The sequence below is a fragment of the Prionailurus bengalensis genome, chromosome D2 (genome assembly GCF_016509475.1).
Source record: "Prionailurus bengalensis isolate Pbe53 chromosome D2, Fcat_Pben_1.1_paternal_pri, whole genome shotgun sequence".
Classification (NCBI taxonomy): domain Eukaryota; kingdom Metazoa; phylum Chordata; class Mammalia; order Carnivora; family Felidae; genus Prionailurus; species Prionailurus bengalensis.
The window spans coordinates 6,731,932-6,754,548 of NC_057351.1; the positions used below are offsets into that span (position 1 = coordinate 6,731,932).

The 22,617-nt window shown below is 52.6% G+C and overlaps 2 long non-coding RNA genes across 2 annotated transcripts in view; one reads left to right on the plus strand and one right to left on the minus strand.

Annotated features, from left to right (window-relative positions):
- LOC122492663 overlaps positions 1-22,617 on the minus strand; it is a 144,568-nt gene that overhangs the window by 74,248 nt on the left and 47,703 nt on the right. The window lies entirely within an intron of this gene.
- On the plus strand, positions 1,734-2,923 carry LOC122492664. Its single transcript, XR_006299729.1, has 2 exons — positions 1,734-2,609; positions 2,846-2,923. It is a non-coding gene; the product is annotated as an uncharacterized LOC122492664 (long non-coding RNA).

Sequence of the window (22,617 nt, forward strand, 5' to 3'; positions counted from 1 at the left end):
TTTATGTTTGGGACAGAGAGAGACAGAGCATGAACGGGGGAGGGTCAGAGAGAGAGGGAGACACAGAATCGGAAGCAGGCTCCAGGCTCTGAGCCATCAGCCCAGAGCCCGACGTGGGGCTTGAACTCACGAACCGCGAGACTGTGACCTGAGCCGAAGTTGGATGCTTAACCGACTGAGCCATCCAGGCGCCCCATAAGTCTTTAAACCAAAATGTTTCTTTTCACTCAATTCCAAATGTGTTCCAAGGTTAAAACACAAAAATGAAAGAAAAACTTCAAACTCACGTTGGCTCGAGCGACAGAACCACCTAAAGAATGCAGCTACGTGGCCTCCAAAGGCAATTCTGGGGGGGGGCACCCCCAAACGCCCTGTCCCGCCAGCACTGCCACACGGGTCCTTATTCTCCACGGGCGTGCAGACGTGACTTGCAGGGACGTGACAGCAGAGACAACAACAGCAGGCCACAGTCACGGAATGCCAGGGCCCCGAACCTAAGCGGAGGGACCTGTGACTCTTTGCGGCGACTCTGGATTAACTTTCCTGGTCCCCATGTCACAGGGGAGGCAGCCGAAGGCCAGGCCGACGGCGTCACAAACCCGGGGAGCCGGGCCCCACGCAGGACGTGTCTGCGCACAGGTGTCTCACCGCCGTATCCACCGTGACCCCGTCTCGCTTCGGCGAAGGAGAGCCGGCCCGCGAGCCTTCTTCACTGCACCTGCGGGTGCTTCCGTCTGCCAGACAGATTTTCGGCGGCGACTGACCTGACTTTTTGCTCACGTTCAGTTGCTTCCTTCATGGAAAATCTAAATCAAAAGCATTTGCTGAAAAGCTCAGACAGACCACGTATCAGGTCTGACCAATACGAAGGCCCGGAGAAGTGAAAGTGAAATACGTCGTCCGTGCGACAATAAACTACAACGCCACCTTGCAGTGTCAGAGCACCAAGTCTTCCGAAACGGTGGAGTGGGCGCGGAAAACAGGCAGCGTAAACGGGGTCCATCCAGGCTGGCGCTGGACCACCTTCCAGACACACCCTGAACCCCAGGGATCGGGACACCTTCATCCTTCCCGAAAAGAAACACAAAACGCTGGCCGTTTACTGCCCTTCGCGCGTGCGTTCTGTTGAAACTACCTACGTCTCCAACTCGAGCCTGGTAAGTAATTTGGTTAAGTTATGAAAGAGAGGACGAGACAAGCAGAGTGTGGCCTGCCCCGGTGGCTTTCGTCGCTCTAGGGAGAAACCGGTGCATGTTTGCAGCACGGGTACAAGCAAGGAAAGGGGGCCGGCTTTGCGGACGGCACGGCAGCCCGTGTAGGACACACTGACCCAGACCTAGCGGGAAGTGCAGTCACACCACAGGGCCTCCCGGGGCCTCTCTGCACAGGCACGCTTGGAAATCCCCAACGGTGCAGGTGCACAGAGAGAGTGACCCCCCCCAGTGTCCCCCTCCCCCACGGTGCTCTCAACATGTCCTCTCCTTCCGGGTCTCTACGGGCACCGAGTTCACAAGGAGGTGCCGGTGTATTCCCTGATGGGGGATTCTGCTGGCTACATGCCGGGCAGGAGCCCAACGATCTCTTTTCTCTTGCTTCTGCTGCAGAAAAAGTTTCCTCGCTTAAAAAAATAAAAAAATCACCAGACAGCAACAAACACAAGGCATAGCCACTGCAGTAAAATCCGCTGAGATGGGATTTTTACTTCATTTTATTTTATTTTTGGAGAGAGAGAGAGAGAGAGAGAGAGAGAGAGCACACAAGTGGTGGACGGGGCAGGGGGAGGGAGGGAGAGAGAGAGAGAGAGACGGGGGGAGATAATCTTAAGCAGGCTCCACGCTCAGCACAGAGCACCGGGCTCGATCCTATGACCCTGGAATCATGACCTGAGCTGAAATCAAGAGTCAGACTCTGAGTGGCGCCTGGGTGGCTCAGTCGGCTCAGTGACCGACTTCGGCTCAGGTCGTGATCTCACACTTTGCGGGTTTGAGCCCCATGTTGGGCTCTATGCTGACAGCTCAGGGCCTGTTCGGGATTCTCTCTCCTCTCTGCAGCTCGCATGCTTTCGCTACCAAAATACATAAACAAACTAAAAAAAAAAAAAAAAAGGCAAGATGCTGAACCTTCCGAGCCACCCAGGTGCCCCTGAGATGGGACTTTTTGAAAGCAGATTCTGCTTAGACCCTGCTTAGAACACATGCACTTGCTTCTTACCCCTCACACCCACTAAGAACCTCACCAGGTGTGTATTCCTATCCTCATCTCACAGATAAAAATAACTTCAAACTAATCTTTAACGAAATGTTGCTTCCACCCCGAAGCAGGTGATCCCTGTTCGGCAACAGGCCTGCCCGAGGCTCCCGGGTGACAGGAGCGTGCCCGTGGTCACACGGAGGAGGGCGTTCTGGTTGACCGAGTGAATTCACTCTCACAGAAGGCGGATGTGGAAACGAGGCACACGACACCCGTTCACGGTTTCTAGGGAACCACATGCACGAATCACAACATCGGAGGCCGGCCGGATAAATGACAAAACAGGACTCTATGTATCAGACTCGGTGTTTGGGTCCAAAATAGTTTCAGGAGGAGGAAGAGTGGGTTTAAAAGTTCAGGTCAGGGGCACCTGGGTGGCGCAGTCGGTTAAGCGTCCGACTTCAGCCAGGTCACGATCTCGCGGTCCGTGAGTTCGAGCCCCGCGTCGGGCTCTGGGCTGATGGCTCAGAGCCTGGAGCCTGTTTCCGATTCTGTGTCTCCCTCTCTCTCTGCCCCTCCCCCGTTCATGCTCTATCTCTCTCTGTCCCAAAAATAAATGAACGTTGAAAAAAAAAAAAAAATTTTAAAAGTTCAGGTCACACCACCGGTTTGGGGACTTTGTTTTCCTTATCACATTTCTCTCCCTCGGTGTAAGCGAACGAAATTTCAAGTTCAAAATGCCAGGCCCCAGGGAAAAAGCAAGAGCGTCCTCCCAGGATCGTTCTCGGCACACAAGCGTGCTCAGCGAGCGCCTCCTCTCTGCCATGAAGCATCTCAGGGGCCCCACGACTTTTAAAAATACAACTGCCACCGAAGGGCGTCCAAGCAGGCAGCTCAACAGGAAGTAATTCTGAGATGACCCGACTGAATTAAACACTCATGGTCCATCCACCTGCACTGTGTGATAGCCCACGGTGGGCGGAGCGCCAATTCCACTCTGACTCTTCCCCGAGACAAGGACACCACCCGCGGTAGTAATTACAGGGCAGCACAGATGTTTTAAGACAACCTTTCTTTGTTTTATTAAGTTCACTGCTTGTAAGCAAACAAATTGCTTAGTCACCGATTCCCCCGGTTTCCCGCCCCCCATTATGAAGAAACTAGTACACGCAGAAATCTCTGGCAAGCTGCGACGGTCCCCGCGGGTCCTGCCTTGCCCCGCTATGCCTGCAGGCACCCGCTTCTAGCACTTTCCCAGGGAAGCAACGACAAATGCCGTTCCTCTGTCTGATCTGTGTGTGGCTGCCACGCTAATTATCCCAAAGCACCACTTTTATTGGCTTTTTTTACACTGCCCTCCTGCCAAAGCTGGCCCGGTTTTCAACACCAGCACATCTGGCCCCAACCCAATTTCCTAATACCCTTCCTTTCCAACCCTGCACTCTGGCCACACTCCGCTACTGCCCCCCCCACCCCAGCCCCAGGCACGCCGCCACTGTCCCACCCTGAAAGGAGCACCTAAGAGACCCTAAGACTGTGCACCTGGCACAGACCTTTGACCTCTGCCCAACCCCTACACAGACACCCAGCTGTCAGGTCCTGCCCCTCCCCCGTCTCTATCCAAGTAATAAGAGTTCGGAAGACAGAGACGTAGACAGCCCTGTAAGCCAGAAATTTCAAAAGAAACTCTGGCCGTGGCTCCTTCGGCCACTGGCTGATTCCGGGGCTGGACCAGGAAATACGTAAGATGAGTCCGAAGCATCTCGTGCGGCCAGAAAGAGCCCTGAAGTGCACGTGTGTGCACACCCACACGCCAATGGGAGCCACCCGACAGAGCTGCCGATGCCAGAGCTGGGACAACGTGAGAAACAGAATACATACTACGGTCCTGGATTATAACCCGAAGCGTAACTCAAACGGCCACGGATCCATGCTGAGGTAACTGACGGACTGAATGAATGAAGAGGGAGGGTATACAGATCTGTGCACAGGAATTCAAAATAATTCACGTAGACCCTCTGCCCTCAGGGAGGGGCAACAAAACTCCCTACCCCTCGCGGTGACTTCCTTCCACAGTGTAGCACGCGGAAAGGGAAAAAGAAGTAATTTTACGGTGGAGAAACCTAACAGCCACGGTCTCAGCCAGGTGGGCAATGTCAGTATCGACCCCGAGAGTCACATACTGGACACGACGAACACGGCGTTTCGTTTCTGCGGTCCCCGTCATCCTCACAGGAACCCAAAACCCCAATCCAACAGGGGGGAATCATCAGACGAATCCCGGTTGAGAGACAGTCTACAAAACACCTGACCAGTTCTCCTCAAAAGTATCAAGGTCATCAAACACAAATAATGTCCGAGAAGCGGCCACGGGCCAACAGCCTTGGAGCCCGAGGAGACCTATGGGACGACCAAATGCAGCGTGGCCTCCTGAACGCGCTGCTGGAACAGAAGAGGGACGTGAGGCGAGCACTGCGGAAATGTGAATGAAATACGGCTGTAGTAACTGATCATGTGTCAATACTGGGTCACCGGTTACGTGTGGAAGCCGGACGCGGGGAACGCGAGAGCTCCCTGGGCGATCTTCCCAAACTTCGTCTGAATCTAAAACTGTTCTAAAATTGTTTATTTTATTTTTTTTTTATTTTTTTTTTCAACGTTTTTAATTTTTATTTTTGGGACAGAGAGAGACAGAGCATGAACGGGGGAGGGGCAGAGAGAGAGGGAGACACAGAATCGGAAACAGGCTCCAGGCTCCGAGCCATCAGCCCAGAGCCCGACGCGGGGCTTGAACTCACGGACCGCGAGATCGTGACCTGGCTGAAGTCGGACGCTTTACCGACTGCGCCACCCAGGCGCCCCAAATTAAGTTTATTTTAAAAGATTACCCCGGGCTCCTTCAGCTCCCTGCCCCCCCACCCCCACCCCAGGCTGCGGTCCAGAACATCTTCTGTTCCCTCCACTCCTGTATCCTGAGCCTCTGCCCTCCCTAGTCGTTGTATTCCCCGCTCCATCCTCCACACAGGTGCCAGGGGAAGCTTCCGAACACACGAATCTGAAGAGAACACCTTCCCGATCAAAGCCCTTCAAGCAGCTATCTTCATTCCGGAATTTTCAGGCCTTCACCGCACACTATGCATCTCCTTAAGAGGGATATTTAACAAATAACTCTCAAATCTGTTTGGCTGTGGAATTCTTCCACACTTTCAGCGTCTGGGTCCTGCGGAACAATTAGGAAATGGCTGAAATCAAGCACATTCCTACAAGGTGGACTGAAAGTTCTAATTCCTTCTCTTGGTCACTGTGGTGGGTTGAACAACGCACCCCCAAAGGTTATCCAGCTCCTAATCACTGCGATCTGGGATGCCGCCTCAAATGGCAAAAAAAAAAAAAAAGGACTTCGTAGGTGTAAATAAGTTAGAGATCTTGAGATGGGAAAATTAGCAGGACGGGCCCCAAATGACACCAAAGGTGTCCTTACAAGGAGGAAGCAGAGGATGATCTGACGCCACACTAAGGAAAAGGCAACGTGACCAGAAGGCAGACTGGGGTAGTGAAGCCACAGGCCACGGAATGTGGGCAGAGCCACCACGAACGAGGAACAGCTTCTCTCGGGGAACCCCCACGGGGGGGGGGGGGGGCAGAGCTCTGCCAAGGCAACAGATTTGGGGGTTCTGGCCTCTAGAACTGAACGAAAACAAAGGTACATTGTTTAAGCTACCACGTTTGCGGTAACGTGCTACGGCAGCCACGGGAGACTAATACACACCAGTCGGGGGCACGATGCTCTTTGTGGACGTTACAGTTCCTCAAACGAAGCCCATCCAGCGTGGCCCACAACTGGGTCGCCACCAGCCTCGCCAGCGAGGTTTCATCCCTCGCTTAAGGAAACGCTGCAAGTCGGTGGGTAGGACTGTGGACCTAGGTTAAAGGCTCTGGCTTCCAATGCTGCTCCAACACTCACTACCTTCATGACACGGCCTTGGCCAAGAGGTTTCTCCGCACGGTGACCCAGCTGCCTCACCCGTAAAATGGGACTACAGAGCGGCTTTGTGAATTACAAAAAGCACTTAGTACAGCTCCTGACCCATAATAAGCATTTGCTACATCAAAACCACTATTAGTGCTATTTAGAGGCCAAAAAAAAAAAAAAAAAAAAAATCCACTTTCACCGGAAGCCCAATGTCCTCTCTTTCACTCTCAGTTTGACAAACTACACGTCTTTAACCCAATTTCTAGCTTAGGACGTTTGAAAATCATCTAGGCAAAGGTAAGGCAGGTGGAAATGTTCCAGCTTGCCCCTCTGAGTCACAGCTTTTGGGTATCCGACTTGATAAATCATGACAAGGAATGACTCCAGGACACGTGCCCAATGTCAGGCATTCACATCCCATTGCTCGTCCAAATGCCTGAAGCCAGTGTTCTCGTGCGGGTGATCTGTATCGGTCAGGCCCACAAAGGCCCATTTTCTTAAGTTATTAAGAAATAATAATTCACTGATCTTCCTCTCAATGTCTGGTTATGCTCTGAGCAGCAGATACGGTCACTCTGTGGCCCCAGCACGGCAACAGAACAAGGCACCTGAAGACAGCAGAGACAACAGGTCTTGGCTTGATGAATGCAAGTCCTCCCAGGGCGTCTCCGGCCTCCTGGCCCCTCATCTACCACCGCTCCCCACGGGTCACCAGAGCACCCACCGCCTGCCGCACAGCCAGCCTACTTGGGTACAACCTGTCTGATCACAAATGCTGGGTCACCACTGCTCACAAGGCGCTTAGACTCAGAGCTCTGACTCCTACAGCCTTTAAGAGGCTTCTAATAAAACAGAGGTAGCCCTAGGAAAGTTAGTATTTTATTCCTTTATTGACAACATACTTCATTGGCCATTAGTTTAAAAGAGCCAAAGGTGCAGCTGACATAAGAATATACAAGGATTTAGGGGCACCTGAGTGGCACAGTCGGTTAGGCGTCCGACTCTTGGTTTCAGCTTGGGTCATGATCTCAGTTCGTGGGTTCGAGCCCTGCACCGGGCTCTGACAGCTCAGAGCCTGGAGGCTGCTTGGGATTCTCTTTCTCCCTCTCCCACTGCCCCTCCCCTACTCACGCACATGCACACAGGCACTCTCCCTCGGTCTCTCTCAAAAATAAACATTAAAAAAAAAGTTTCTTGGGGCGCCTGGGTGGCGCAGTCGGTTAAGTGTCCGACTTCAGCCAGGTCACGATCTCGCGGTCCGTGAGTTCGAGCCCCACGTCGGGCTCTGGGCTGATGGCTCAGAGCCTGGAGCCTGTTTCCGATTCTGTGTCTCCCTCTCTCTCTGCCCCTGCCCTGCTCAGGCTCTGTCTCTCTCTGTCAAAAATGAATAAACATTTAAAAAATGTTAAAACATAAAAAGCGTGGCTGAATAACCGAATCTATATATTCCCTAGAATCCTGGTGAAGCAGGATGAACCATGAAGCCCAGTATTCACAAAAGACACCACCAGACACCCAGAAGAAAAAGGATCCAGTGGAGGAAGCCACCTTAACTCGTGGGGGCGGTCCCAGGTAGTGAGGGTCCCCTGTAACACAGCATAAGGGGCAGAGGACAGATGGACAGAGATCTCCCTCACTTCGGCAGGATACACAACAAGAGTTGCCAGGTCACGTGAGGCACGGATGAAAACAGAGTGAGGTCCACACAAACATCAAACGTCCCACCCCACCTCACCCCTACACGCCAGTCCACACCGGTCTGGAAGACGCGGTGACAAAGCGGCAGCAAAGGCCAGGAGGTGGCCGGCAGAGACCAGCCGTGGAGCCTCCACAGAAGAGCAGAGACCCGGCAGGAAGCTCAGAGCGTGACCGGTGGGAGTGACCATGGCCCCCGCGGTCCAGCCCCGGGCACGGGGGGCCGTCAAGGCAGGAGTCACGTGAACAAGTTACAGTGGAAAACACGCCAATCAGGGGGCTGTGGAAGGCACAAAGTAACTCCCACACGTCTGGCCACACGCAGGAAAGAGGGAAGGCCGCTCGCCTGGCAGTGACACACGCTCGGTTACCCAGAACACGCATCAGTCAACACACACGGCCAGCCCGGCCCGTGCGCCAATCGGGGAAAGACCTTCCCGAGATACACGGAGGGCTCCCTGAGGACGCTGCTTCGGAACAGCAAGCTTAAGCTACTGAAAACTTTAATGTTAGGGATTTTTTAACAAAAAACATCCTTGATTTTTAAGTTTTAACATAGAGGTCATAAACCCAAATGCCACTGAAGCCGGCGGGCATGGGAGAAAAATGGTGACAGCTGGGGGTCTGAAAACCCAGAGGGTACATGCCCCGACCTGAGGAGGACGGCCACCCCTCAGCCCCAGCTGGTGGCGGCCATGGGGAGCAGGGCCACGGGAGCCCCTGGACAGACGGGACCCTCAGCTGGTTCCAGGGCTGCCCCCCAGCACAGCCCAGTCAGAGCATCACAAAACCACCGAGCGCCTGGCTGCTTTGCTTCTGGGATGATAAAAGTCCTATAACTGCACACAATTTAGCTCCAAGGAGTATAACTTAATTAAGAAGTGAAATCCTTCCCTTCTACCTCCCCTGATTGTTACCAGATTAGATCACTATGTATCCTTTTTCTAGACACACAAAATGTTCCACGAGTTGCTTTTTTCACTCAACAATATGTTAGAGACCTCCTTCCCCCATAGTACATTCAGATCTGCTGTTTGGTTTCTTGGGCGGGGGGGGGGGGGGGGGGGGGGGGGGGGGGGTTGTGGCCAAATGGGAGAGTTAGCATACAAAATCTCAATGCTGGGAGATGATGAGAGAGCTCCCGGCCAACCCCTGTCACTCAACGGATGGGGTCCGGGGAGGTCCTGGGCACCTCCAGCCACACAGGAAAGAAGCCAGCCCCTCCCGGGGGGCCGGCCCCTGCACCTGTCACCAGCACCACACCACGTTTGCTTTCCAGAAGAGCTGAGCTAAATAAAAGGCAAAGCTTCCCACGTGGCAGGGGAGAAGGGAGATAAAATTATCTTAGAGCAAAGCGATGGACTGTAATCAGTAAAGAACCTCACACCTATCAACTCTGTGGGTTTTTTTAGTCAGCAAATATCCAGAATCACTCAATGATGAACTCGAAACTCATCCAGTTTACTAAATTAGAACTCACTCCGTAGTCACAGTCTACCTATTCCCACAGCATTCTGGACGGAAGTGGAGGTAACTCAGATTTTCATGAAGTCCACCACCCTCCTGACTCAAGGCCTGAAAGAAATAGGGCAGGCCTGGGCTCCCAAGTAAGCCGCTCACCTGGACAACGCCAGCCACCAGGGGAAGAAAGGATCGACGCCTCGGCTGCAGAGACCATCCTTATAAAAGGACACACGTATGCAAAGAAGAACCGTAAACTTCATATTTAAACTATGAATTCTGTTAGTGACTCAAGGTGCTGAAAAGCTAATTAAGTATTCAGACCTTCAGAAACTCCGGCCTGGCTCCCAGATACAGAAAAATCTATCTAAAGATATAAACTCCCTAGAGGCCAAAGCCTCCCTGCGGCTAGCTTTCGAAACATTTTAGGAAACTTGACCTCAAATCAAACTCGGCATTTCAGCAAGGGTCACTTAGAGCCTTTGAGAAACTGTATTTCAGATGAACAGAAATTACAGAAGGTGTTCTCTTATTCTGTTAATATAATTGCTTTATGAGAGAAATGTTTAGGTGTTTGGTTTTTTCTGCTTTCTTCATCTCAGCTAAATGGGAAGACCATCTACCTACTGCTAAGCTAGACATGGAATATTCCAGATTGCTTTCCTTCTCCTTCCCTTGCAACCTCAAGTGAGATCTATCAGGAGTACAACCTAGCCGCCCTGTCTCTTGAGCCCCTTTCTGCCTCCAAGCCCTTGGTTAGGTTCTCAGCAAACCTCAGAGAGACCACAGCAATCACCTGGATTCATCCTCTGTCACCAATCCTTCCCCTCCCCCACCCATTCCCCACTGAGATTCCCTGAGGCATCTCAGTCACTCACTCCACAAATACTTCCAGAACCCTTGTTAGATAGGCACCAGGCACTGTTCAGGCACTGAAGACAAAGCAGGTGCACAACCGGGTCCCTGCCCCCAGGATCAGCCCGGTGGTCCCAGTGCAGCCCGCTCTACTGAAGGGGTCAGCCAAGGTCTCATTCCCAAAGGGATGTGTGAGCATGTTCTCAGGGAGGGGAGGGGACAAACATGTCAGGGGAAGAGTGTTCTGGGCGGGGAGGACAGCAGGTGCAGCTCGGGAGCGCATGCCTGTGCATCTGAGGACAGAGAGGGGGAACAGAGTGGCCCCTGTACAGTGAGCAGAAGGATACTCTCCCAGGTGCAACCAGAGAAGGTGGACACACAGGGCTGCACGGCCCACAGCGACCGCAGGGAGCTTGTTGCGAGTGAAATGATTTCTATGCCCTACCTCCTTCCCAGAACTTCCTGGGAAATTTACAGATCGTCAGTGTCCTGAGAAAAATCCGTGGAGAAATAAGAGGAAGGTATTCTAGTTCTCCTACTTGCTTAGCAATCGACACGGAATCCACTCAACAGCAAGTGCAAAGCAAGAGTAGGAAATGCTGAGGCGTGGAGGTGAAGGTGAAGACCGACATTTCCGTGAACTGGCCCAGGAGCGTGTGCGAGAGAAGCTACCCCGGTCCAACCATTCAGACTCGTCTGCACCTGACACCACGTTCCAGATGTGTGCTCAGAGTCCTGCCTGCTGCCATGTCGAGTCACTCTCGCAAATAAAGTCAGTATTAATAACCTATACAGACAACACTCAAAACAAATCGCATTCTATGTGGTGCCGTTAATCTTGCTAGAAGATCCGAATGCCAACATTGTTCAAATACTGCCCAATAATGTTCAGAAGTGTTTCCCAGTGTTTGAATATTCCATACAAATGGGTCTCTGTAAATAGTAACAAGCATGGTATTTCTCATTAAGCATTTTTTTTTAGATATCCATACCAATGAGTAAAGAGTGGCAAGAATGCTGGAAAATTTTTTTTTTAATTTTTTTTTTCAACGTTTATTTATTTTTGGGACAGAGAGAGACAGAGCATGAACGGGGGAGGGGCAGAGAGAGAGGGAGACACAGAATCGGAAACAGGCTCCAGGCTCAGAGCCATCAGCCCAGAGCCCGACGCGGGGCTCGAACTCACGTACCGCGAGATCGTGACTTGGCTGAAGTCGGACGCTTAACCGACTGCGCCACCCAGGTGCCCCTGGAAATTTTTAAGAAACATAAAGTAAATCCATTAGCCTGTTTTGCTAGACCTGATTTAAATGTTGTAGAAGTATTTAATAAAAAGAACATTTTGAAGAGGAAAATGTCCTTTAACGGAAGAAACGCAACGAAAAGATGTCAACGTCGTAGAAATCACACCTTGATCTAAAATCCAAACTAGCAAGACAAAACAAAACAAAAACAATTCAACAGCAAAACCAAATGAAGGCAACCAGAAAAATAATTTCACTGTTACAAGGGGAAATGAGTTTCTGTGAGCTCAGGGAGCCCGAATCTTTTCTAACAGGCAGTAAGCAGGCACGCCCATTGCTCCTGAGATGCGATCTTTATCCTCCAAGGCTATTCGCTGCACAAATAATGGAAATCGATGCCTGTGCTCACCAGAGAACCCACAGGGAACTTCATCCTTATCACAGGCAACTGACAAAGGGCAAGACAGAGGGAGGGTGAGTGTGGAAGTTGGTGGCTTTCAAGGTCACAGAAGTCATCAGCACAGACTTACTAAGTGCCAGACAGCACTCCTGTCCATCAACTTGAGGAATCGGCCATCCAATCCTCACGGCCACGCTGAGAGACAGGTACTGTTATTACCTCCTCCCATCTTGAAAATGAAGAAACTGAGGCACAGAGAAATTAAGCCACTTGTCATACAGCTACTAAGCACTGGAGCCAGATTCAAACCCAGACTCTGGCTCCAGATCCACACTGGCGGCCACCGCAGTTTCCTGCCCCGTGCTTCTTCAGCCGGACCCAAGGACTTCAGAGCATGACGGGCAGGTTTTTTTAATATTTACTCATTTTTGAAACAGAGAACAAGCGAGGGAGGGGCAAAGTGAGGGGGACAGAGGATCCGAAGCTGGCTTTGCACTGACAGCAGAGAGCCCGACGTGGGGATCGAACTCATGAACCATGAGATCATGATCACCAAGGTCAGATGCTTAACTAACTGAGCCACCCAGGCACCTAAACTGGCAATTTTTAAGAACTAATGGTTCTATGAATTCCCAATAACATCATCATTATTACCGTTTATCTGCTTCTTTTTTAAATTATAAGGAGATTTTATTAAAAGGTGCACATAAGCTTTCACTCCCATGTGCTAATAAGTCGAATTCCCATGCTGAAACCTTCTCCATCAATTTCATAAAAAATAAACAAGTGACTCCAGGCTGCTTACATCGCATACCTGAAAGAGCCCAGGTAAACAACTTGGAATGAGCCAAACACTATGATGGAAAATGTCTTCTGGAATCTTCTCCTGACTAATTGGAGAACTGGAATCTGTCACCGTTCAGGCACATGAAATTCTAAGGACTTGGACCTACAACAGTCACTGCTTTGGTGTAAGTACATATTGGTGAGAAACTCTCACTGCCCCCGCCGCTCCCTTCAGGCAGCACCTGGAAAAGAGAATTCTGGCTGGAAAGAGACCGCGGTGCCGAGGGAGGCGGGAAAACACGCCGCAGGACGAACACCACACGCCAAAGACCTGTTTCTACAACCCTAACGGTTGGACAAAGACCCCACATCCTGTTTTAGTCGCCACACATGGCCTTTTGCTCCTCCAAGCAGCATGGGTCTCCAAACCCGCCTCCCCATACCCACGTCGCCCGCCCGGTCCCGCCAGGCACCCAGCCGGGCTGTGGCGCCAACGCCCGGGCGGTCACCCCCCTCTTGGGTGGGCTGCCACACCTGCCACCCCACACGCAAAGGCCATCACCGACAAGGGACACCCAGGCTGCCTCGGCAGTGGCAGAGAAAGAGGAAGCGCTGAATACCTCGGCCTGGCTCTGGATGTGGAAGATCTCTGAGACAGGTAGGCGCTAGACTAAAGCCCAGAGAAGGTAAGGAACCCGTCCAAGGTCACACAGGACCGTCTGCGCGTAGACCGCTGCCCCGTCCTCACCATCTGTTGTCATCGGATTTTAGCGGGTCTTCTCCCCGGGCTGAGCTGCCCAAAGAGCACAGGACGGATTTTCACCAGCAGGAGAATGAGGCTTCGTGTACTGAGCTCCGCGTAGACGCCACAGCCCGGAGCAGGTGCTGACGAGGCACACAGGAGCACGAATGGAAACCGTGCACGGCACACCGCTGGGACGTGCCTAAAATCAAAACCCATTCTCTCCTGGGGCGCCCGGCTGGCTCAGCCGGTAGAGCGTGTGACTCTTGATCTCAGGGTTGTGAGTTTGAGGTGGAGACGTTGCTTCAAAAGAAAATCTTTGAGACAAATCCATTCTCTGCTATGCAAAACTGTAAGAAACTTCAAGTGACTGTGTAAACAGGAAGAAGCATCTGACACCTCGTCTCGAAACAGGGGAAGCTGCTGAAGCAGAAAGGAAGGAAAGCAGGGAGCAGGGCCCAGCAAGAACACGGCCCCTCGGCGGGACTTGCAGGCTTTCCTCCAGTGTGTTAGGAGCACGTGCATTCATACGTGGGCACGTCCACGTGTGTGTGTGCATCGTCTTATGGTTTTTCTTCCTGACCCTAGCAACACAGCCGCCAGGTCTCCACGCCAGCAGGGAGGGGGGATCGGCAGCGGGAGTCCGCACGTCTTGTCCACTCGTCCCCGGCAGCCTGGGCCTCCCGGCGACAGACCGGCCACAACGACCCTAAGAGCACCACACCCTTCACAGAGCAATTCCACTCCTCCGACACGATGCGGTCATTTCGGGGCACGGCCTGCCGCTCGTGTCTCGTTATTCACCTCAGGATTCCAGAAGAGTCTCCCAGCACGGAGGATAAGCAGCGATCCGTCATTTCAGAGCTCGTACCGGGCGGACATAACGTTTTAAATCCAGAGTGTCTTAAGGACCAGTTCACCGGTCCAGTCAACAGGGATAAAAGAAAACAAGGGTTGGAAAGGCCTGCTTGCTGAAGCTTCGACCAGTTACACGACCTCAGGCAAATCGAGGTCTCTCAGGGTCTGCCTTTCCACCTGTGATACGGCAGGTGCGTGTTCACTGGGCACCAGTCAAGCATCCTACACACGCCGACTCACCGTGACCCTGCGACCACAGCCGTCACCGGCCCCATCGCACAGCGGAGGAAACCGAGGCACGAAGCCACTCACCCGGCACCAAACGGAAGAGTGAGAATACAACACAGGCCGCCTGGGTCCAGCACGCCGCAGGATCACGGGGTTTGTGGGATTCCTTCCAGCGTGATCCTCGGCGATGCCGGGATTCTAGGAATAAGCTGTGCTTCGTCCGTCACATTCATGCCAGCTTTTTGTCGTTGCTCAGTACCCTTCACAGATAACAAAGCCCTGATCTCCCAACACTGAAAGATTTAGTGTGGACACCAAAATCACAGCCTTTATTATTATTTTTTTTTAACGTTTATTTATTTTTGAGACAGAGAGAGACAGAGCGTGAACGGGGGAGGGTCGGAGAGAGGGAGACACAGAATCTGAAACAGGCTCCAGGCTCTGAGCAGTCAGCACAGAGCCCGATGCGGGGCTCGAACTCACGGACCGTGAGATCGTGACCTGAGCCGAAGTCGGCCGCCCAACAGACTGAGCCACCCAGGCGAAATCACGGCCTTTAATAAGAAAAAAAAGGTCAACCTAAAATGAACGAAAAATACATGTGGCCTTTCAAGCGCTTCTTGACCGCCCCACTCTCGGCCGATGTAGGAAGAAATAAGTCACTGGAGGAACTGAAAGGTGGATGGATGGATGCAAGACAGAGACAGGTTTTGCTTCTGGAAAAACTGAGACTGGAAATATGTCCACAGCCAGTTTCTGGCACCCTAGCTGGTCTCCACTAACGTCTGATGGACCCTTCCCCATCACGGAGGATCCAGACAGAACCAGGAGAGAGAGCCTGCACGGAGCCACCAAGGGAGCACATCTTCATCTGGGGGCAGAACATTTCCCCGAAAAGACGAGTTAAAATCTGAGACTCTTGCACAGGGAGTGTGAAAAACACCCTAGTTCGCGTGCATTTCTTTTTTCGGAGCAACAAGTCTGAGGTCTGTGCTCTCTTCTTTCAAAGTCCCAGTCTCTCCCCAATCCAACTACCCTAGCCCAAATGCCTGCATGAAATGACCACTTTCTAGATCAGAGATTCTAGGACCCGGCTGTGCACAAACTTGAGCCGTCTCATTAAAATGCAGATTTCTGGCCTCTGCACCCCTAGGTGACGGTTCAGTGGGTCTGGTATGAGGCTCAGGAAGCTAGGTTTCTGATAAACACCATCACTTACATACACACCTGCTTGCACATGTGCACACACGTCCCACCACGGCCCCGAACCCCTCCCCCTCTCGTCTGCACAGGTGGCTGCAGACCATGCCTGACAAACACAGGGTACACAGGCCGCAAGAGCAAAATCACAGCCTAAATGAGGTCTCCATATTGCCTAGGAGATGGCAGGGGCGGGGGGGGGGGGGGGACTTCTCCGCCCCCTTCCTTGTGTGTCCATCCGCGATTCCCAGCGCTCCACCCTCAGAACAGACCTCCCTGCTCTCACCAGTCACTGCCAAGGCCCGTGTTAGGGGGGCTCCAGCTCTCCCTGTGCCCAGGAAGCCTCGGCAGCTTCAGCCAGTCCCTCCCGGCATCAGGGTGGCAATCCCACGGGGCAGGTGGGGCCCCTGATCATCGCTGCACCTGAACCCCTCGTTCTCCATCCCTGGCCAGCCACATGCTCACGCCGCACCTGCAGGAAGGGCGGGCAGGCCGGTGGCCGCTGAAATGAGCCCCTAATTCAGTGAAACAAGGTTCTACACCATAGCGGAAACGAACTTCTACAAAACACCGTGACACTGAAAACCAACTTCAATCCTCTTGCGTGAGAGGCTCTTTTTACGGACCTGGCCTCCTATGCAATCAGTCCCACAGTTACTGGGGTTTCGGTTACCGGGACCCGCGAGCACAAGGTTTCAGATTACTCTCAGGTACGATCCAGCACAGAGGTGCTGACAGGTGCCGCAGGCAGCAGTGACGCCGGCTCCCAGGGCTCCCGGGCCAGTCCTGACAATGCACCTGCCGGGAGAGGACCACAGGAGGCCAAGGGGCCCTCCTGGAAGACAAGCAGGTGCCACCCAGAGCCCTGTGAGACCCCAGGCCTCAGGCCAAGTGCAATAACCTTCGGTCCAACTGGACATCAAAGCGCAGGACGCAAGCCCTTTGCACCCACACACATTCCTGTTCCGGTCACATACGTTTACAGCAGCCGGGAGAGCACGTCAGGAAAAGGGACACAGATAGAGACCCACAGGGCAGGGCCGGGGGGTGGGTGGGGACAGAAAACACACACGACAAGGAAGTGACCAGTGTGTGAGTCGGGGCTGTGCTCACTTTTGGGGGGAAGGGAGAGGGTCAAAGGTGAGAAGGGCACAAGTGCCTCTAGAGGGCTGGAAAATGTCTACTGCTTACCCTGGGTGGTGGTGACCTGTATTTACCTGGTGATGGCATACTTTAATGAAACCGTTCCATTTTTCTAGAAGTCTGAGTCTGACTTTACAGCAAGCCCAGTGCCCTAGCTTTTACCGTTGGGGCCTCACATCCCTGACAGCCACTGGGCCGACCAGAACGTGGCACCATCGGAACCTCGCGATGATCCCCCGGGGCCGCCACGCACCCAGGAAGAGTCACTGCTCTGCAGGGCTCTCAGCATCCTGCAAGTCGAACGCAGTGCTGGCCAGGACGCCACTTAATGAACAAGAGCACACAGGGGACCGGGAATCAGGTGCCGTTAGCGGATTACAATAAAAGAAGGTTCTACTCCTTGCAAAAATGCCATAAAGAGGCAGCGAACGAGCACAGATAAGCAGATCACTGAAACAGGCTCCTACACTCAGGCCTGGCCCTGAGTGCCCTTTCCCGCCGGCGCCCCCCTCCTGTCCCCGGCCGGCTGCACCTTCCGCCCACCCCCTGGCACCTCGCTCGTGACGGGCGTGGGAAGGGGTTAGCATAAGCCACTTTCTTCTCTTCCTAGACAGACTTGCAACGGTTTTTGCCCTTTACAGTTACCTTTCTGCCAGCTTTCTAGCAAACGAGGAAGGTGCTCCTATATTGTCGCCTACCCTTTTCTGCTCTCCAAAAGAAGCACCGAAGGGCAGAAACTGTTACTCAACTCAGTATCCCCAAGGCTTAGGACAATGTCTGGCACACAGCAGACATCCAGAGGTATGTGCTAAGTGCACAAAAACAAAACTCATTTTCTAAAAACTACGCCAGAGGAAGACGCTTGTATAAAACCCATGCACGTGGCTCAGTCGGTTAAACGTCCAGCTTCGGCTCAGGTCATGATCTTGTAGGCAGTGGGTTCGAGCCCCGCGTTGGGCTCTGTGCTGACAGCTGGGAACCTGGAGCCTGCTTCCGATTCTGCGTCTCCCCTCTCTCTGCCCCTTCCCCACTCATACTCTGTCTCTCTCAAAAATAAATAAACATTCTTAAAAAAAAATTTTTTTAACTCCCTATGTATCTGAAACCACCTTCGAGGACACTGAGGAATCCTGCTACAGCAAAGCAGATCACAGTGTCACCTGCCACAGGGCAGTGCCACGTGCTGCCTTCCACCACGTCTGCTTGGAACTGAGAAGGAAGCCACACACTTCGGGCTGGATTCGGGGAACGGATCCCCGCATGCTGCCGGTGAGGTTACGCGAAAGACGCGTCTGGATAAGAAGGGGTCAAGGGCGTGCGTTTGCGAGTCAGGCACGAACGGGTTAAAATCTCAACTCTACCATGACCCAAGCGAGGAACTCCATGTCTGGGAACGCCTCGTTCTGCCACAGGCGCCACATCCCAGGAATGGCATGCCGTGTGGCTCCCGGGCCTCCGGCTGGCTGCGGCTAGCGTCTTCTTCCTCGGGGCGGGATGCGCGAGTTGACCCACAGGGGTGTCCCGCACCTCGTCTCCGCGTTCCAGTGTCCTCCCCCACGGCTGGGCTGAGCACCGGTGGCCTGGGAGCCGGAGGAAGCCGTGTGGGCACACTCAGATGCCCCCACCCGGCACTCTGAGTCCGGAGCGAGTGGCACAGAGGGGCAGGGACGGAGAAGAACACCGCCAAGGGGCATGGGGGGAGCTACATCCAGGGCCTGGCTGGCACCAGCAGGTGCATCCCGACCGGGGCGTCTACGGCACGGCAGTGGCTTGCTCGCCCCACCGCACGGCGTTTGCTACGGTTCCGACGACCCAGTCTCCTTTGACAACGGCTGGATGTTCTTATCTGTAACCAACACCACGTGGACCGAGGCTGGGAAGTTCTGACAACCTTTGGCTTTCAGACGTGCAAGAGGAAGACAAAAGTAAGAAGCTAATAAACATCAAAAGAAGCGAAATCCGAGAAGCGACCGCTCGGGAAACGAGACCGAGCTGAGACTGACACGGCAAAAGCTGACATTGACCGTGTGTGTGCCTCCGCGGCTTTGACCCTAACCTCTGTGATGGCGCCTCCGTTTCTGAAAACACACGCTCGCTCTATCACATCCAGAACACAGATCGATTTCCTTTGTGTTATCCTGTTCTCCGATTTCTCTGGGATTCACGCGAACCAGAGGACTGTGGATTATTAAACTCCTTCGCGTTCCGTGCAGTGAACAAATCCTTGTTAAAGGTCTGCTGTGCGCAGGGCACACGGCGGCGCACCTGCAGCCGAAGTCATTACAAACGCGGGCAGCACAATCCACATCCACCTGATGCACTTGTGATCCATGCTTGAAACCTTTATTGTGATTTGTTTTTTGTTAAAGTTTATTTCTTCCTTTCGAGGGGGGAAGGGGCAGAGAGAGACAGCAGGTCCCGCACTGTCAGCACAGAGCCGGACGTGGGACTCGACCCCACAAAACGCGAGATCATGACCTGAACCGAAGCCAAGAGTCAGATGCTCAACTAACTGAGGCACCCAGGTGCCCCCTGAAAACTTCATTTTTAAATGTACAACACCCAGGAGAGTACTCTGGGTTCTACACAGTATATTCTGCTAAAACACACACACACACACACACACACACACACACACACACACACACAGGTGCAGGCAGATGGTCTGCAAGCCAGAGGCAACCACAGACGGGGTCTGCTTGGCCCACAGGGCGCTGGTGTCATTTAAGGCTTTCCGTCGGTTACTCAAAACTCCGGATTTCTATGAAGATGTGAGATCTGCCTCCCACCCCACACGGGGGCCACCATATGGCAGCGCAGAGTGGACTCCGGCAGAATCTGCTCCTGCTCTAAGGGACACGCGGCCTTCCGCTGGGTCACAGGGCCCAGGCTCTGCTTTTATTTAATATCCAACCTGCTTCGCCCATTTGTCACCTGCCTGGCCCCCCAAGGCACTCCAATTTGGGCTTCTCGTCTCAGATGCATCATAAAGTGGGCTTTAAAAAAACAAACACTTTTTTCAAATGTTTCAGTTTCCTTTTTCCATAGGCGAAAAAAGGGAGAAGACATCTTTTCCTGGTTCAAACATTCCCCAAACGTTAGACTTTCCAGAAACATTAAATTTCTAAACTACTGTATCTCTTATTTCGTCATTACGTTTTGCACGTAATGTCTGCCTTCCAGGAAATGATGAAATGGCATCATTTCTTCACGCCCCACCTCTCGGGTGTGCGGAAGGGGCTGGGAACGTGTGTCCAGTTCACTCTGAGAACAGCAGGCGAGAGCTTTCAAACGCTTTTGCCTTGACCATCACATTTCTAGAACACCTCAAACATCTTCATTTTCTGAGCAAAAAGCATCTGGTACTTTTAAGTACCAGTATTTTTAAGCAGCGATATATACGTCTTTCTATTTCTTCCACACTTCCTTTTCCTCCCACTAAAAGGAAGCAGATGAAAGCCCTCACACTTTGTGTGCTTACACAGTCCCAAAAGGAGCTTGAAAATAACGCTGCTCACGAGCTCGTGGAGGATGCGTGAATGAAGAAAGCAATGAGGGAAGAAACAAATACACCGGAGGGCAGAATGACCGTGTGTGTGAGCCGGGGGAGCCGCCAGGACCCCTTGCTGTCCACCCCGGGGCCTCCAGCCGCTGGTCCCCCCTCCAGGCCACACCGCCAGCCTCATCACGCCCATCCCACTCAGAACTCCTAGCCTCAGCTTCCTGCCCCTTTCCTGAACAACCCTCAGCACACAGTGGGACTGGGACTGTTCCTCCGGGAACTGGGGTGGGTAATCTACCAGGCGCCAAGGGGGGATTTCTTTGCCCCGAACAAGGAAGTGCTTGCAGCCTGGGGCGCCTGCGGGGGTAGCAGTGACGTGAATGTGAAGTTTGGGTGTTGGGGGGGGGGTGGAGATGAACAGTAAGGATGCGGGGACACGGGGGCACATGACCTCACAAGGAGCAGAGATCTTGGGGCAGAAAAGCTGGCTCATTTCTGGCTGGGAGGCGATAAAACGTACCAGTTAACAGCATGGACTCTGGAGTCGAGAGGGCCCGGGGTCAGCGCTGAGGCCGCCGCTGTGGCAGCTGGGCCGCCTGGACGAGGCCGGCCTGTGCCCACACAGTGGGCTGCTAGCGGGGCCCGGGACTAGGCCCAAGATGGCGCCCCATGCGCCCCACGCAGCGACCTTGTCCACGGCTGCCCTAGGAATTGAGGGCTACGTTTCTTAAGGCAGTTTTTACGAAACTGACGAGGCACTGCACACTGTGGGCTTCCAGGGAACAGATGCCATGAAAACTGTTCTAGAATTCCCGGGCTCCCCTTCCCAGAAGGAAGGTCAGGGACCGCTTCACGGTCTTTACTACTTGAATCAGCCTTTCTCACTGGCAGAAAAAGTCACTCAAGAAGCATCTTGGGCGCCTGGGTGGCTCGTCGGTTAAGCGTCTGACTCTTGGTTTTGGTTCAGGACAGAGTCTCATGGCTCATGAGTTCGAGCCCCACATTGGGCTCTGCTGTGTCAGCACGGAGCCTGCTTGGGATTCCCTCTCTCCCTCTCTCTGTGCCCCTCCCCTACTCTCCCTATCTCTCTCTAAATAAATGAACTTAAAAAGAAAACAAAAAAAAAAAGAACCAGATTTCAGTCACAGAAAATCACAGAGTGATTGTAGTCAATCTGCTATGAGCCCCAGGTAACATTACAGTGTTAGGGATTAGAAGGAAATGGGCGTGCCTTTGGACTTCAACTATTCTGAACTTACTATTTTAATAATCCAGAAAACACTCAACATAATATGGACCCTTAAGTATAGCTAATGCCGCTGCATTACACGTGAAATTCTTTTTAAAAGTGAAAATGAAGGCCCAGTGAGTGAAATGAGAGAAACCCTCAAGGCCCATGTACCACCACCGCTCTGCACCCACAGTTCCCCATTAGGGTCCCAATAACATTTGTACTGGGGGCCCCTCGGTTCTCTGCCACGTCAGTAAAGGTAGGAGTAACTGCTCCTGCCCTCGATCCTTCCAGACAAGCTCGTGGACAAAACATTCTTTGCCTCTGGCCAGAATTTTATCAAGTCCAACTGCAAACATCACTTATCTCTTGCTGGTCAAGACTTTGATCAAATTACTGACCAAAAGCAGAACAACCAATGGCTGCCTCGTAAATTCCATTTGTTTCATAAACAAATCCTTTCTCTCTCAGTGCCTACAGAGAGAAAAGTAAACCTAAAAAGGTAAAAAGATAAAGAAACACATCTTTACGGGGTCGTTTTGCCGGTGGGCACATTCCCCGCCCCAGGGAAATGTCCGTTTTGACAGTTAAGAAGCAAAGGGTTAAGAGTCTGAAGAATAAGAACTAAGAAAAGCAAACTAGAATCGATGCAATCCAAACAAAGCCCAGTATCTTCTCCACTTCTCTTCAGCAAGCGCTGGTGCATCTGGGAGGGTAGTCCACGGGGGGCACTGAACAAGCCCAGCACATGTGCCAGAGCGCGAGCCCTGCACATCTCAGGGCCAGAGTAGAACGGGAGCCTAACAATGTATATAGCAGTGCGATAACGTCTGCTGTGTATCCTATACGTGCCAGGTACTGTGCTGAGCACAATACATACACGGGGCTCATGTACCTGTGCACATATGTAGCAGAGACAAAAACATCTACATATTAGCACAGATATAAAACTCCCATATATACACATGTACCTATTATGTATGTATAATCTCACTTAATCCCTGAAACAACCCTGGAGCAAACAACGTCTCCGATGTACGGACAAGGCTAGCTAACTTCCGCGTGGTCACACCAAGAAGCCGGATCTATACCCCGGTCCGTCCAGGCTC